At 48.8% G+C, this 15019-nt stretch overlaps 1 protein-coding gene across 4 annotated transcripts in view; it reads right to left on the bottom strand.

The window, feature by feature from the left end:
- The window catches only part of ZHX2 (zinc fingers and homeoboxes 2), a 162765-nt gene that overhangs the window by 63143 nt on the left and 84603 nt on the right, over window positions 1-15019 (bottom strand). The window contains exon 1 of one of the 4 annotated variants that reach the window (XM_047842590.1): window positions 4772-4794. The exons of the other annotated variants lie outside the window; for them this stretch is intronic. The gene's annotated coding sequence lies outside the window, so the exon portion shown is untranslated. Of the gene's footprint in view, window positions 1-4771; window positions 4795-15019 lie in introns of those variants that run through there. 4 annotated transcript variants of the gene reach the window in all.

Here is a 15019-nt window from a genome sequence, read left to right as displayed (position 1 = left end):
TTTCCATTCACATTCTTTTCCCGAAAGCCTAAACCTGACATGATGTTAGTTTTAACTGGGTCCTGCACACAGCCAGCCCCACAACGAGTGCAGCGAATAAAGCAGCTCGGAATTACCAGGGTGCCTGGATTCCCTAGCAGGGCTTTATTTTTGTCTTTCCCTCCAATTTGCATTAAGCTGCCTGCATAATTTCCACCTCAGGTGAAACCTCTCTCTTTGTTGTTTCCTACTTGAACTACATTGATTTTCCATGTAAGTCAGGATATTGGGAAGTGGGGGTGGGAGGTGGTTAGAAAAGAGGCTAAGGAATAGCATTTTTGGACACGGTGAGACAGATGCAGCCAGCGTCCCCCACCCCCCTCCCTGATGGCATTTGTCTTTGGGGTCAAAATCTGAAACTCGAGAGGATGTTCCTGAAGGGGGCCACAGTGGATACCCTCTTTCTGCAGCCTTTTACGGCTTGTTATTTAAGTAGCTTCTCTTTGTGCAATTGTAAACCAGCCCTGTTTGGCTCTAGCTGGAAAGACAATACCAGGGATCCACTTTGTTAAGCATTTATCGAGCACCTTCTATGACTGTTAAGCATTTATTGAGCACCTTCTATAAACGCAAGGTTCCATGCATTGAGGCCAAAATTCCTGCTTTTCATCACGTGGGGAGGAAAACGTTAAAATGCCAGGAAGAAGAAATGCTCTTGGTGCTGTGGGAGAGGGTCTGTGTGGGACTCTAGGTCTGGAGAGGGAGGAAAAACAAACACAGGACGCACCCTAGCCCTCAGGGAATTTGGAATTCCATGAATACAAGGACGAGGACCCAGACTCAGTGCCCAGTTCGGTGCTTTGAACCCAGCAAGGATTCAGTACGCATTTGCCGAATGGATGGCTGGTCCGTGGCTGTTGACGGAAACCACTCACCCTGGACACCCAGGACTTTGCAAAGCTGTGAGAAGATCCAGCGAGTGAGTATCAGACAAGTCTGGGCGAAATCAAGCGGCAACTGGAAGAACAAGGTCAGGAGCAGGTTGTGCTGAGCTGGGGCAGGAGCCCACAGGTGCAGTAGGGAGCGGCCTGCCTGGGCGCCCAACCCCACGGCCACTTTCCAGCTCAGTGGCCCTGGCACCGGGCTTAGCTTCTCCGTGCCTCTGTGTCCTTCTCTGTGAAATGATTATGAGTATGGTATCTGTCTCACAAGCTTTTTGTGAAGCTTGAAGGAGTTAATATAGGTGGGTGGCTCAGTCTGTTAAGGGACCGACTTCGGCTCAGATCGTGACCTCGTGGTTCGTGAGTTTGAGCCCCACCCCAGGCTCCGCTGACAGCTCAGAGCCTGGAGCCTGCTCCGGATTCTGTGTCTCCCTCTCTCTCTCTGCCCCTGCCCCATGCTCGCTCTCTCTCAAAAATAAAGAAGCATTAAAAAAAATGAATATAAATGGTTCCATCACGGCTTGGCATACAGAGAGTGCTAAATAAGTATTAACTGCTATTATTTTACTGGGGGCACCACATGATGGGATGGCTTAGTCCTATCTGGACTAGAAGCAAAAAATTATACAACGTGACGCTTGTGAAGTATAAAGGTAAGGAGGAAAGAAATCCAGAAGCAGGTTGACCGGGCTTGGTTCTGCCTCTGACATTGGGAATTCATGCCTGCCAATTTCATTCTTTTTCTTTCTCTTTTTTTTTTTAAACAGAGTTGAATATGTATCTGTCAGTCCATTTTTAGGTCCTTTTCTGAAAGTGAATAGTTAACAACGTTGTCATGATAGGCGGCAACAATTTTCTTCTACGGACGGTTAACATCAACTCCTCCTCCGCCACCATCACCACCAGGCTTTTTCTACTGTTTTCTCATCCCTAATTTTTCCCCCAGTGGTTCCCCAGAACGACAAGAGTTTGGGAATAAAAAGGGCCTTGCTCCGCGTCGTCAGAGCTGTGTGACCTTGGGCAAGTTACCTCACCTCTCTGACTTTCAGTTTCTTCATCTACAGTAGGTGGGTTTGGGGCAAAAACAAGTGATGACGTGTTCCAAGCACCTAGGAAAGGTTGGTCACGTGCATGGGGACGTTGAATAAATGGTAGCTTATTTGCACAGTGGGGACAAATCAGCGAGTTCTGCTTTGCTGATTTTCCCTCTGAAGGTCCTGAAATGTGCCATTCACTTCACGAGGACTGACAGCCATGATTTCTCCTCATGAATGTGGGTTTCCAGGTTGAGCAAGACTGCTTGCGGCCTCCAATAAGCCAAAATGTGGCCTTCCAGTGATCTGGGCCATCGCGTCTGGCAAGAACAACAAAGCTGTCCTTTACACATGGACAGGGACTTGTCCCTGTGTCTAGACGGCTCACTCTCTTGGCCCACACTTCCAGCTGTTTGGTTATACAGAGTTGACCCGGGTTTAAGAGAAGAGGCTTTACCACTGAGCAGCTTAAAGGAAAAACAATCTGTCAGTTCTTTGTCAGAAAAACACGAAAACCACTCCACGTGTGGGGTAACATCCCTGGGAGGAGAACCTCGTCGTCAGGTTTCCTGTTCCTTTAACAATCTACTTCGCTAAATGGAAATGAAATCGCTCCATTATATTTCTGAACATCACATGAAAGAAACAAAACGGACAGACAAAACAAAAACCACCTAGTCTGAAGGGGATGAATCCAAAACTGAATAGAGGGATGCAATGTTTCACAGAAACAATTAGATTTGATTTTCAGACCAAGAAATGTAATCCTCAGAGATGTTTCAGAATCACAGGGTTTTGCTTAGCAGTTTAAGAATGAAGCCACTGTGTGAACATCACTGCGTCATGGCGGCCACTGCTGTCAGGAAAGGATCACTTCACTCTCGTAACAACTCTCTGAGGCAGAGGCTCTTAATATTCCCATTTCACAGGTGGCATAACGGTAAATGCGGAGCTGGAATTTTAACCACGGTCAAAACCACTAGCCTGTATTCCCTCTAATGATCTAGAAGAAACTAGGTGCCCAGGGCCTAGGGCAGCTGAACAGGCTCCCAAGACACCCAGGGGCTACTAGGGCACAAAGAAACAACTCATACTGGCTCAGGACATCACAGCCCTTAAAGTAGGTTCCCATATCCTGGGTGTTGGGAAGTCCATCATAACCTGAAGTGTTAGATTTATCCCCATTTCACAGACATGAACACTGAGGCTCAGAGGGGTTAAACAGCTTCTCTGAGGTCACACGATTATCTCCTAATTCCCAGGCACTGTTCCCTCCCCAGTGACATGTAATCCAGCCTAATTGAAACAGGGTGAGGGTACGGTGGGGGGAAGCTCCACACATTGACAAAGCTATGTGCATGCCTAGCGCTGGGTTCAGACCCAGGAAGGCAGCAAGGACAGAAGAGCGGGGACTGTCTTCAGAGCCAGACAAGTGGCCGTGTGACCTTGACCAAGTGACACTGTCTCTGAGCATTAGTGTTTTGGTCTGTAAAATGGTGTAACAGCAGCTATGAGAACCTAAATTCCTTGTCAGCAGGGAAATCTGCCTGTTCATGGCTGGAGCCCCAGCAGGTTATGTAATACTATTTGGCACGTAGATGCTCAATAAAAGGTTTTTACAGAACAAATAAGCATATGAACCAAAAAACCCACTTCAAAGTGTTTCTGTAGAAATTAAATGAGATACTGTATGCATGGTGCATAAAACAGAACTGCTCAAAATGACATCATGTCCCAGGCATTTATATTCACCACCTCCCAAGAATCCTATGGAATAGATCTGGCTATGCCCATTTCGTGCAAGGGGAAGACCAGAGAAGAGGGCAGGGAGTAAAAGAATTCTCAGAGGGGAGCTCATCCCTTTTAATAACAACAACAAATGTGCCTTTAAAACCAGAGTCCCAGCAAGGAGCTGTAGGAAGGTTTGAGAGGGAGTCCACGGAACAGAGAAGGGCTGTGGGTCTAGACTGATGGACTAGTCGGCCTCCCTCCTAAGTCCTCTGCCTCCAAGGAGCATCCACGGACCAGGCATGGCAGAGTCCCCACCTCTGCCATCGGCCCCTCCCGTCTGCCCGCAGCTCGGCCCAGACAGCGAGTGCCCAGCTGTGCTCTCCTTGGTGCGAAGAGTTTCCTAATGAACTGCAGGCTGATGAATCGCTGATTGCAGGAGAGAAACAAAATTAAGACTGGGCTGATGGAAACTCTTAATGAAACCCATTCTCTGGGAAGGGTCTGGCTTGGCACAGGTGGGAAGACCAGGGATCTCTCTGGGATCGGATGAAAGACGGTACTAGGTACTAGTGAGACGGGACCAGGAAACAGAAAGAAGAGAAAAAAAAAACCACTCAGGGGAGCGCACACAGACTTGCTTATGAATTCCAATTGTAAAAGGACTTATAGAAATTGCTTGCTAAAACTTGAGCCGTGCAAAACAATTACGCTGGAAATAATCCCAGCGGCCACGCCCTCTTCCTGTGCTCTGCGGAGCCACCCCTCCTGCAGCGCCTCTGAAGAGAAGCCAGCTCCCCTGCGGCAGGGGCACCTCCTTGCTGTCCCTTCCTCAGAAAGCGAATTTCTCCACCTAATTTAATTGCAAAAGCCCTTGCCAATGCTCACACCTCCCCTATGATGCGATTACTATTGGCTCGTCAATTTGCCACCACCTGTGTGCCCCCTTTAAGGAAAGGGAGGGAGACGGGGACAAATGCCAACATTAATTGCAATTTCATACACTTCACTGGCGACGACCCTGCGGAGGGGGACGACGGAAATCAATTCTGGTGATTGAAAAACAATCTGAGAATGATGGGCCCATACTGAAATCTTCTGGAATGGGCAGAAAAATGCTTCTTTGAATATTCGGTCCATGGTCAGTTGAGATTTATTCGGGGTAGCGCCACTCAAACGTTTCTTGAGGACATGCCGTTGTCAGGCACGGTACAGACACAGAGGAAGACAGAGAAGACCAGGACGAGATCCACGCCCTGAGGTGGGTTTCTCCGCCAGTGGGTTCAGGATGGGGGTCTAGACAGACTAAGGTGGATAAAAAAGAGATAAGGCAGAATCAGGTGAGAGTGATGCCACCTTCCCTTCGTGCATGACATCACCTTATAAAGATATGAAAATGCCAGCCAGATGGGGCAGCTGGATCTTTGCTTCACGTTTTGGTCCAGAGTGACGTGATCAGAAGCCCTCAGGAAACTGGGCGGTGCCGGGCAATTCATTCCAGCACCTTCTGAAGGAGACAAGTAGCTGTTTCTGGACTCTGAACGCAGCAGGCACTAATCTGCAGGACTACAGGCAGCTCTCCGGGACTATGAGGGGCTTGTCCCCATTTAAGGATGGGATGGCTGCTGCCTGGTCCTCGCATTCCTCTTGAAAACAGAATGCTGGGGTGCCTGGGTGGCTCACAGTTGGTTAAGCATCCGACTTCAACTCAGATCATGGTCTCACGGTTCGTGGGTTTGAGCCCCACGTTGGGTTCTGTGCCAACGGCTTGGAGCCTGAAGCCTGGAGCCTGCTTTGGATTCTGTGCCTCCCTCTCTTTCTGCCCCTCCCCCACTCATGCTCTGTCTGTCTGTCTCTCTCAAAAATAAATAAACAGTAAACAAAACAAAACAAAACAAAACAAAACAAAACAAAAGAGAATGCTCCTGGAGAAAGGGGCAGGGGCTCCCGCTGCTGGCTTGGAACCTTCTGTACAACCTTGGGCAAGAGGAGCTATCCAGGACCACCCAGGGCAGGAGGCTGGCTTCAGATGCAACTCTCAGGCTGGCCAGCGCCCAATGGAAACACTGGTCAGCCTGGGTCACCGCCACACCCCATCCCACCATGAGCCCTGGTGGGCAGGCAGGGTAGAGGGCGGTAACACCCACAGGAAGAGACCCAGACACAAGGCAGGGGGAGGGGAGAAACTTCATTTGTGTGTATGTGTATTTCCATTATTTTGATGCTTTTCCTTCTTTCCTTTGATCCAGTCACTCCCTAATCACCCCACCCTTCTCCTTCTATGTGGTACACACACGTACACACACACTCCCACATGTGTGCACATAAGCCCAAGAGTCAATGAGATCTGATTCAAATCCTGCCTCTGATGTTCTGTGACCCTGGGCCCATGACTTAACCTGAGTCTCCATTTCCTTGTTTTATAAAATGAAGATGGTGATAATAGGACCTTCCTCCTAGGGTGGTAGTGGGGGTTAAATGTATAAGGTTCAACATCTTATCTGCCTGGACCTAAGCAGTGCTCTTCAAGTGAGAGCCATTCTTCCTACTCAGTCCTTCTGTTACGTCCTCACCAATGATGACAGTGACGACTTTTTATTATGTGTTTGCCTCTTTGGAAGCACTCGGTAAGTGTTAGTTATTATGATAATTATAATAATTTTGTTAATTCTGTTATATTGCTTAATGTTTAAAAAAATCAATAGACTAATTTTTAGAGCTCTTTTAGGTTTTCTGGAAAAAATGTGCAGAAAGTACAGAGTTCCCATATCACTCTTCTCTCCCCACTTCCTCTGTTTCCCCTAGTAACTTCTTGCACTTGCACTGGTGTGGTACATGTGCTACAACTGATGAACCTATGTTGATACAACCAAAGTGATTATTAACCGAAGTTCATCGGTTTACACCAGGTTTCACTCTTTGTGTTGTGCATTTAATGGGTCTTGACACACGTGGGACATGAGTCCCCCATTACAGCATCACACAGGATGGTTTCCCTGCCATGAACCCTCCCTGTGCCCCACCTGGTCACCCCTCTCTCCCTTCCTGCTCACCCCTGGCAACTGCTGACGTGTTTAGAGTCTGGATAGTTTCCCCTCTACTAGGTAATGTGACCAAGTTGAAATCCTACAATATGCAACCACTTCATTCTTCATTTACCAATCTGCACTTAACGTTCCTGCGAATCTTTCCTTGGCCTGTTGGCTCATCATTTCCTCTTATGACTGAATACCACTCCAGTGGGTGGATATACCACACTTGGTTCATCCATTCACCTACGGAGAGGCATCTTGCTTGTGTCCAGTGTTTGGCACATATTGCTTAACTTTTAATGGCATTTTTGTGCATTTTAATTGATTTTTTTTCCCTGAATTGGCAGCCTTTCAGAAATGCTGAGCTAAATATATGTATACTCAACTCTCCATTAATGTACCTCGAATATACAGAGCAATAAACTCCAGTATCAGGTGTAGACGCCAGACCCACCAGCCACATGATCAGTGTTCTAGACTATGGGATTTTGTAACAGACCTGAAAAGGCTCCCCCCCCCCCCCCCCCAGTGTTGGGTGTTCGGGACATAATCAGGGTTTCTCAACCTTGGCATACGTGACATTTGGGGCCAACTAGCTTCTAGCTGAGGGGGCTGTCATGTGCATTGTAGCATGTTCAGCAGCGCACTAAAATCCTTCACCTGCTGTCGGGTGCCCAGGTGGCTCAGCCAGTTAAGCATCTGACTTTGGCTCAAGTCATGATCTCGTGGTTCGTGGTTTGAGTCCTGCATCGGACTCTGTGCTGGCAGCTCAAAGCCTGGAGCCTGCTTTGGATTCTGTGTCTCCCTCTCTCTCTGCCCCTCCCCCACTCATGCTCTGTCTCTCTTCTCTCAAAATTCACATAAAAAATTAAAAAAAAAAAGATTCTCTCTCTGCCCCTCTCCTCCACTTGCACGTGCCCTCTCTAAAATAGAAAAAAAAAAAAATCCTTCACCTACTAGATGTCAGCAGCAACCCTGCCTGAAATTGTGATGAGTCAAAAATGTCTCCAGGGGTACCTGGGTGGCTCAGTCAGCTGAGCGTCTGACATGGGTTCAGGTCATGATCTCACGGATCGTGGGTTTCGGCCCCGCATCGGGCTCTGTGCTAACAGCTCAGAGCCTGGAGCCTGCTTCACATTCTGTTTTCTTCTCTCTCTCTCTCTCTGCCCCTTCCCAGCTCATGCTGTCTCTCTCTCAAAAATACACAAACATTGGGGCACCTGGGTGGCTCAGTTGGTTAAGCGGCCAACTTCGGCTCAGGTCATGATCTCGCAGTCCACGGGTTCGAGCCCTGCGTCGGGCTCTGTGCTGACGGCTCAGAGCCTGGAGCCTGTTTCCGATTCTGTGTCTCCCTCTCTCTCTGCCCCTCCCCCATTCATGCTCTGTCTCTGTCTCAAAAATAAATAAATGTTAAAAAAAAATTTTTTTTTAAAATACACAAACACTACAAAATTAAAAAAAAAAAAAGTGTCCAGATGCTGCCAAATGTCCTCCGGGCAGGGGTGGGGAACAAAGTGCTCCCTCATGCCTCCCACTTCTGAGAAGCACTGTTTTAAACATTTTGTTGTCTGCTCTCAAGGTGAGAACTTTCAATGCCACCCCAAATCTCCCACATAAAACCCCACCCCCTGGGAGGGGCCTTCCCTTCACTAGGTGGCAGGTGGTGCCACCCCCTTCCCCCCAGGCCTCCCAAGGCCCCTGCATGTCCCAAGAGTTGGGTGTGTTTGCTTTGATCCCAGCTAAGCACTCCAGAGATGACAAATTCAACGTCTAGGTGATTTTAAGCTGTCACCGACTCGCCAAATACCACAGTGAACCAGGGTCTGCCTGTCTCCTGACGGTGGTAAGGTGGTAATCCGGGGACTTTCTCATGAGCCAGGAGGGTCTCACTGGGGGAGCCCTGACAGGCCACAACCCCATTTCTCCATCAGTGAGTCTGTCGGCTCTTCCTCCGAAATATACCCCCCACCTGCCCGCCTCCCACAGCTTCACTCCTGCACCCCTGGTCCAAGCTGTCATCGCCCTCCTAGTTGGGCTTCTCCCCAGTGAGCCAGTTCCCGCACGGCTGTAGGGCAGGATTTAACACATCCAAATCCCACCACGTCTGTCCGGCTCCCGCGGCTTCCCATTTTTGCTTGGAGCCCCCCGGTGTTGCTGCCAGTCTGCCCGCGGCCCTCGCCTCCACCCCAAAGGGGTGTCTTTAAGTGAAAGAATGAACCACCAGCGGTGGGACGCGTAAGGACGAGGCAAGAGCAGGTGCCGGGCCCGGCACGATGCTGGATTTGCTGGGCCGCGCGGGGCCCCGGGTGTCCCCCCAGCTCTCTCACGTGAGGGCGGGCTCCAGCGTGGCCAACATCACCCCCTCCGCTGGCCTCGGGTCCCACCTGACCAGGCCTAAGGGCTCTGGCTCCTCCTTCAGGCTCAGCCCCCTGAGCACGGAGAGTCAGCGCTGATGCTGACGGGGGAACTCTGACATCCTCCCCCGACGGGCTTTTCTGGGACACAGCCCTGTCAGGTCGGCTGCAGTGCCGGTCTGGAAAATGCAAATCTGTTGCAACAGGACCCCGGTGGAGTAAGCCATGGGTTTTGCACATGCTTGTGCCCGAGGTCATCCGTGAGAAACCACAGGTGAACAGACTTCACCCACCTGAACCGAAATCCACAGAAATGAACAGAAATCCACCTCAAATGAGTGCCGGCTACCTCAGTTTACCTTGTGCGTGACGAGTCACGACCGTCACAGCTGGTGTCACAGCTTTCGTCCCTCTACCACGCCACGGTGACCCACAAGTTGCCGCCTTCTGCCACCCAGTTCCTCAAACACACGGGTCTCGTGGCAAGGAAAAACGCTGTATTTACTGCAGTATTTGTGCATTTCTAAACCATGTGTAACGTGTAAAACCGTGCCACTGCTCTTACGAGGACAAAGTTTTTGAGTTGTGGCCCTAAGTTCATCCTCCCCGCGATTGGGCCCGGTGATTTTTACTGTGCAGTTTTGCACAACGTGGCAGATTTGAGGAACGCGGATGTGGCATCACAGTATAGCTGACTACATCCCACACCACCATCCGTGTATCACAGCAGCGGGCTGGAGTTCCTCGTGAAGCGGTCAGTCAGCTGAACAACCCACCCCGAACACTGTTTTCTCTTTTCACCTGAACTTCCCTTTTGCCTTGTTGTTGTTGCTTCCTGGGGATCGCACATCTGTCCCCATCCCCACGTAGACCATTAGGAGCTGTGCCTCCGCCTCTGTTTTCTTGGGAACCCAGGACAGAACACTACACATGTAGGGGACGGCAAGTGCACCAGGGAGAAAGCGGGCTTGGGGTCCCTTAGAACAGGAAGAAAGCCAGCATGGCGGATACTCAGTGGAGGAGACGGTAGGGGCTTGATGGGTAGAGAAGGGCGGGATCTTTTCCTTAAGGTTTGGTCAGCTGGGGAAAGGAGTCTGGACATCAGCTGAATTGCAGGGAGAAGCTACTGGATGGTTATAATCCTTGGGAGTGACGTGATTTAGTTTGTATAGTAAAAAGGTAACTTTGGCAGAGGTGTGCAGGGTGGATTGCAAGCAAGACTGTAAGGGGGGGAAGGGGGGCCCATCAGGCCCAGGTGAAAGATGAGGTCTGGGCCAGGGTGGCAGAGGAGGCCTTGGAGGTGGCAGGCATCCCAGTTGCCCCCGTGGACATGGAAGGAAAGGGAGAAGTTCTGCAGGACCCACGGTCCAGTTTTGTGCATTTTGTTATTTTGCAGTTTGGGGCAAGTCACTATTCTCTAGCAAAAGGAAGAAAACACATAAAAAAAAAATTAATAGGGGCACCTGGGTGGCTCAGTCGGTTAAGCGTCCGACTTCGGTTCAGGTCATGATCTAACGGTTCGTGGGTTAGAGCCCCGCGTCGGGCTCTGTGCTGACAGCTCAGAGCCTGGAGCCTGCATTGGATTGTATCTCCCTCTCTCTCTGCCCCTTCCCTGCTCACACTCTGTCTCTCAAAAATAAATAAGCATTAAAAAAAAATTTTTTTTTTTTTAATTAATGAAGATTCTTGAGGGTGGAGGCAAAGTTGCAAAAGTGCAAAGCTCATCGGCTGGCTTTGGAATTAAAAATAAAAAGAGGGGTGTGTGGGTGTTTGACAAATTATGCAAGGAAAGGCGGTTGCTTCCATTCATCCCTTTCAGGGAACAATAACCACAACATGATAAGCCGCAGTGCAATGCTTGTCTAGGTCTGAAACGTGGCCAAAGAAAGGAAAGATTAATCACACAGGGAAGGCTGATATCTCAGGGGCAGATTAAGACAACAAGCTGGCAATTTTGAGTCTGATTAGAAACAGCTAAAATCAGAACTTCCAGTTAAGGACTATACTTTACACAGCCCTCTTTTTTGAGGGGGGCTTGGGAGTAAGGAGCGAGATTGATTTAAGTTAATTAAGCCTAGTGCTTAATTAAGTGTTCTCAGATACAAACTGTATCCTTTTTGAATGGCTAATGCAAACCTGGGTTCACAGCTCCATTAAATTTGCTGGCTGGAAGTTTTAAGGAGATGGGGAGGTTTCCATTAGGTACATGAGCCCAGGCATTTTGCCAATACCGGAGTTATGGAGTGACAGGATGGGTGACTTAGGGAAGGGACAGATCTCCTGCTAAGGACAGTCAGGCAGCCTGGTAAAACAGAAAGGGTCTAGATTTTGGGGTCAGATGGCTTCTCATCTCCACGGGGCCTCTCACCAGCAGGGTGACCTTGGCCATGTATCCTAACGGACTCCTCAATATTTTCGTCACGCAAGATGCCTGTTGTGACTCCACCCTCACGCCCGATAAGGATTTTTGTCCACAAGCTACACTTATCAAGCCCTACTTAATTTCCATTTATGATTAATCAAAAATGCACACAGTAATGGCAATAGGCAACATTTACCACATGCTTCGTATGTTCGTTCCAGGTACTACTGTAAGTACATGACATAGATGAAATGCTGAATCCTCTTACCATTTCTAAGCGGTAAACACTATTATCCCCACTTTACAGAGGAGAAAACAGAGGCACAGAGAAATACAGTAACCTCCCCAAGGTCACACAGACAGTACATGATAAAAAAGAAATCTGGACCCAAGATTCTGATTGAACACAAAGAAACAGTTTTAGTTTGTGTTGGCCTGGACCTCTTTTGTCTCTCCTAAGGGCCGGCAGCCAAAGTGTCACTGCTCTGGCCTTTGCTTTTTAAACTGGAAAACAGATACTATCCCTGCTTTAACCTCCCTCGAGGAGTGAAAAGGCCCCATGTCAAGGTGCTTAGAAAGCTTTACAGGTATGTGGTGCATAAGGATGACGGTGGAGGGTTTGTGTGCTCAAGCTGGAGCCTGTTAGCAACACTCATGCGCCCAGCAAATGAACTGGTGGTGATAATGCATCTCAATCAGATGAATTTGGTCACGTAGGTCATTCGGTGTTAATCAAGTGTTCGGATTTACAGAGATGGTGCCACTGCCTTCTGAGTCACCGGGTTCAGTGAACGCACGCTTTGGTAGTTTTGTGTGTGTGTGTGTGTGTGTTGGGGTATGACCTCAGGGGCTCTCTAACATGATGCTCCTATCATCAGAAGGGACCAAATGCTGGGGCAGCATCTGTTTTAGATGCTTTTTAGAGTGGTGCCAGGGTTTCACCTTTGCTTCTCTTGTGGCATGTTCTCCCCAATGTGCTTCTCAATCTCAGGCTTCCAAAGGGACAAGGACAGCTAGTATTTATTATGGTGTCCTTGCTGAATCCTTGCACGGGAAGCAGACGTTCACAGGCTCTGGAGGCCAACAGCCTGTGTCCAAGCTCCAGCCCCACCTTGGTGGGGCCTCTGGCTGGTCACTCTGTCCCTGAACATCAGCTTCTTATCTGTAAAAGTGGGGTAAGAACAGTACTTTCCTCAGAGTGGTTTTGAGGGTTCAGGGAGAGTTCTAGGAATATGTCCAACTTCAGGGCAGTACTCAAGAATCTTAGTCCTTAATTTTAAACCCATTTACTTCTCATAACAGCCCCATCGGGGAGATAAGATTCTCTCCAGAGGCACAGAGAATTAGGTGAGTGACATATCCAAGGCCACATGTCTGCAAGGGGCAGAACGGGGATGTGAACACAGTCCCTAGGGCTGAGCTGCAGATCATTGGCGGTAAAGAGAGAGAGAGAGAGAGTGAGAGAGAGAGAGAGCGAGGGCTGGGTTGCACAGCTGGCTTTGCCACTCTGACAAAGTCACTTCAGCTCTCTTGGCTTCAGTTTCCTCATCTGTGAAATGGAATAATGCTAGTCCTTATTGTTATGAGTATCCAGTAGAGCGCAAAGTCAAGGTATTGGGCTACTATTAAATGATGTGGAAGAAAAAAGAATTCCTTAGATAGACCTTCCTTTCAATTGACCTATATTTCTAGACAGACTGCCTTTAGGGCAAACCTTGGGTACCAAGTTCTGCCAGGAGACACATGGCCAACCTTGAGTTCCCAGGGCTGCACTGTCCTTGCCGTCTAGAGAAGCAGCTTAGGACAAGCAGGACATCCAAACCAAGTGCTACTGGGGGTACACGAGGTCCCCCTCCCTGTAGTGATGGGTTCTACTTGTCACTGCAGACACCTCGGGTCAGGGATTAGGTATGATGTTGAAGACACAGACGCTGGCTTAAATGCCATGCACTGAGGACTCACTTTGAGGTCAAGGTCACCTTGTAGCTCTCAGACCAGAAGAAATCATATGACTATTCCAAGTCTGCCTTTGAGGATTCCTCCTCCCAGATGGCTTGATGCTTTCATCTGGTGGACTTTGGGAAACATGTTACTGGTTACACTGATAGTCCCGATTCTATATCCTTCCCTGTATCCATCCTACTCTTTTTTTAAAAAAATTTTTAAATGTTTATTTACTTTTAAGAGAGAGAGCAAGTGAGCATGAGCAGGGGAGGGGCAGAGAGAGAAGGAGACACAGAATCTGAAGCAGGCTCCAGGCTGTCAGCTCACAGAGTGATGCAGGGCTCAAACCCACAAACGTAAGGTCGTGACCTGAGCCAAAGTCAGACGCTTAACCGCTTAACCGACTGAGCCACCCAGGCGCCCCCCCAACCCATACTCTTTGACATGTAACCTTGTTGAGTTCTCCCACTGTGATTCTGGCCATGTGACTTGCTTTGCCCAACTGGAGGTTTGTTAGCAGACAGGATGCAAGCCAAGGCTTGCAAAAGCACGAGCACCTTTCAGATTGCACCCTTGCTCCTGTGCCTGAGCAAGACTACTAGAGGGTCAACCATGGGTGGGGCTTTATCCACTCACCCCTGTCATCCCAGCTGAGGTCATCTTAGATCAGCCAACCCCAAAGATGCGGGTAAATCCAGCCATGATCAGCAGAGCCACATAACCTTTAGCTAACCTCAGGTTCATGAGTGAACCCAATCCATGAAGGCTAAATCCTGTAGATTATGAGCTAAATAAATGCTACTTGTTGTTCATGGGTGAGGTTGGTAGTTGCTTGTTATGAAGCACTATTGTGGTAATAAATAGCTGATACACACATACATATGTATATATTAAAAAATACAGTGCATTATGGCTATGGTTATAATTTGCTACACAATCTAAACCTTCCTTTCTCTGCTTTTGGAGATACTGGGGCAAAATGTTTCCATATTGCATAGACATGCACACTCGATGTAGACCCAGTCATATTATCCCAATGAAATCCTGATCCAAGAAAATGGAAAATTCTAAAGGCTTTTCTCTCCCCCTTAGGTCTCATGCTTCCTCTTCCAGTCCACTTATTTTAAATAAAAGCCCAATGTATATTTTAAATAGATAGATAAGGTCCCACTCAATGCCACGAATCTGCCCATCGGATGGTCAACAAGACAGTGTTTCTCCTACAAATGCAGCTACTTAGTCCTCCTACTTAGAACTGCCCCTCTGCCTTCAAACCCCATCCTCTCTCCACGACTATACAGGAGCCTTCAAAGTACCTACAGCCGCTGCCCCCAGACAGCCCTCCCTGGAGCCACCAGCAGGGCACCCGTGCTCCCCCAGCACCACCGGTGTGCTCCGTGTGGTACTGCCCTTGGCGTTTTGTTAGGTGGCAAACGCAGACCAACTGAATTCCAATCCCCTCTTACAAACAAGAAGCCTCGCAACTTCAGCCAAGTTCCCCAACCCCTACAACAAGGTGGAGCTAATGAGAGTATCTATCTCACAGGACGAACGTGAGGATTAAATGAGATAGTACAGCACCAGCGCTCAGCATTGTGCGAGGCACAGTAAGCCCTTAATAGATGTGAGCTATTATTATAATTGT

The sequence above is a fragment of the Prionailurus viverrinus genome, chromosome F2, assembly GCF_022837055.1.
Source record: "Prionailurus viverrinus isolate Anna chromosome F2, UM_Priviv_1.0, whole genome shotgun sequence".
NCBI classification, from domain to species: domain Eukaryota; kingdom Metazoa; phylum Chordata; class Mammalia; order Carnivora; family Felidae; genus Prionailurus; species Prionailurus viverrinus.
Note: the sequence above shows the minus strand (reverse complement) of the source record. Positions and strands in the feature narration are given on the sequence as shown.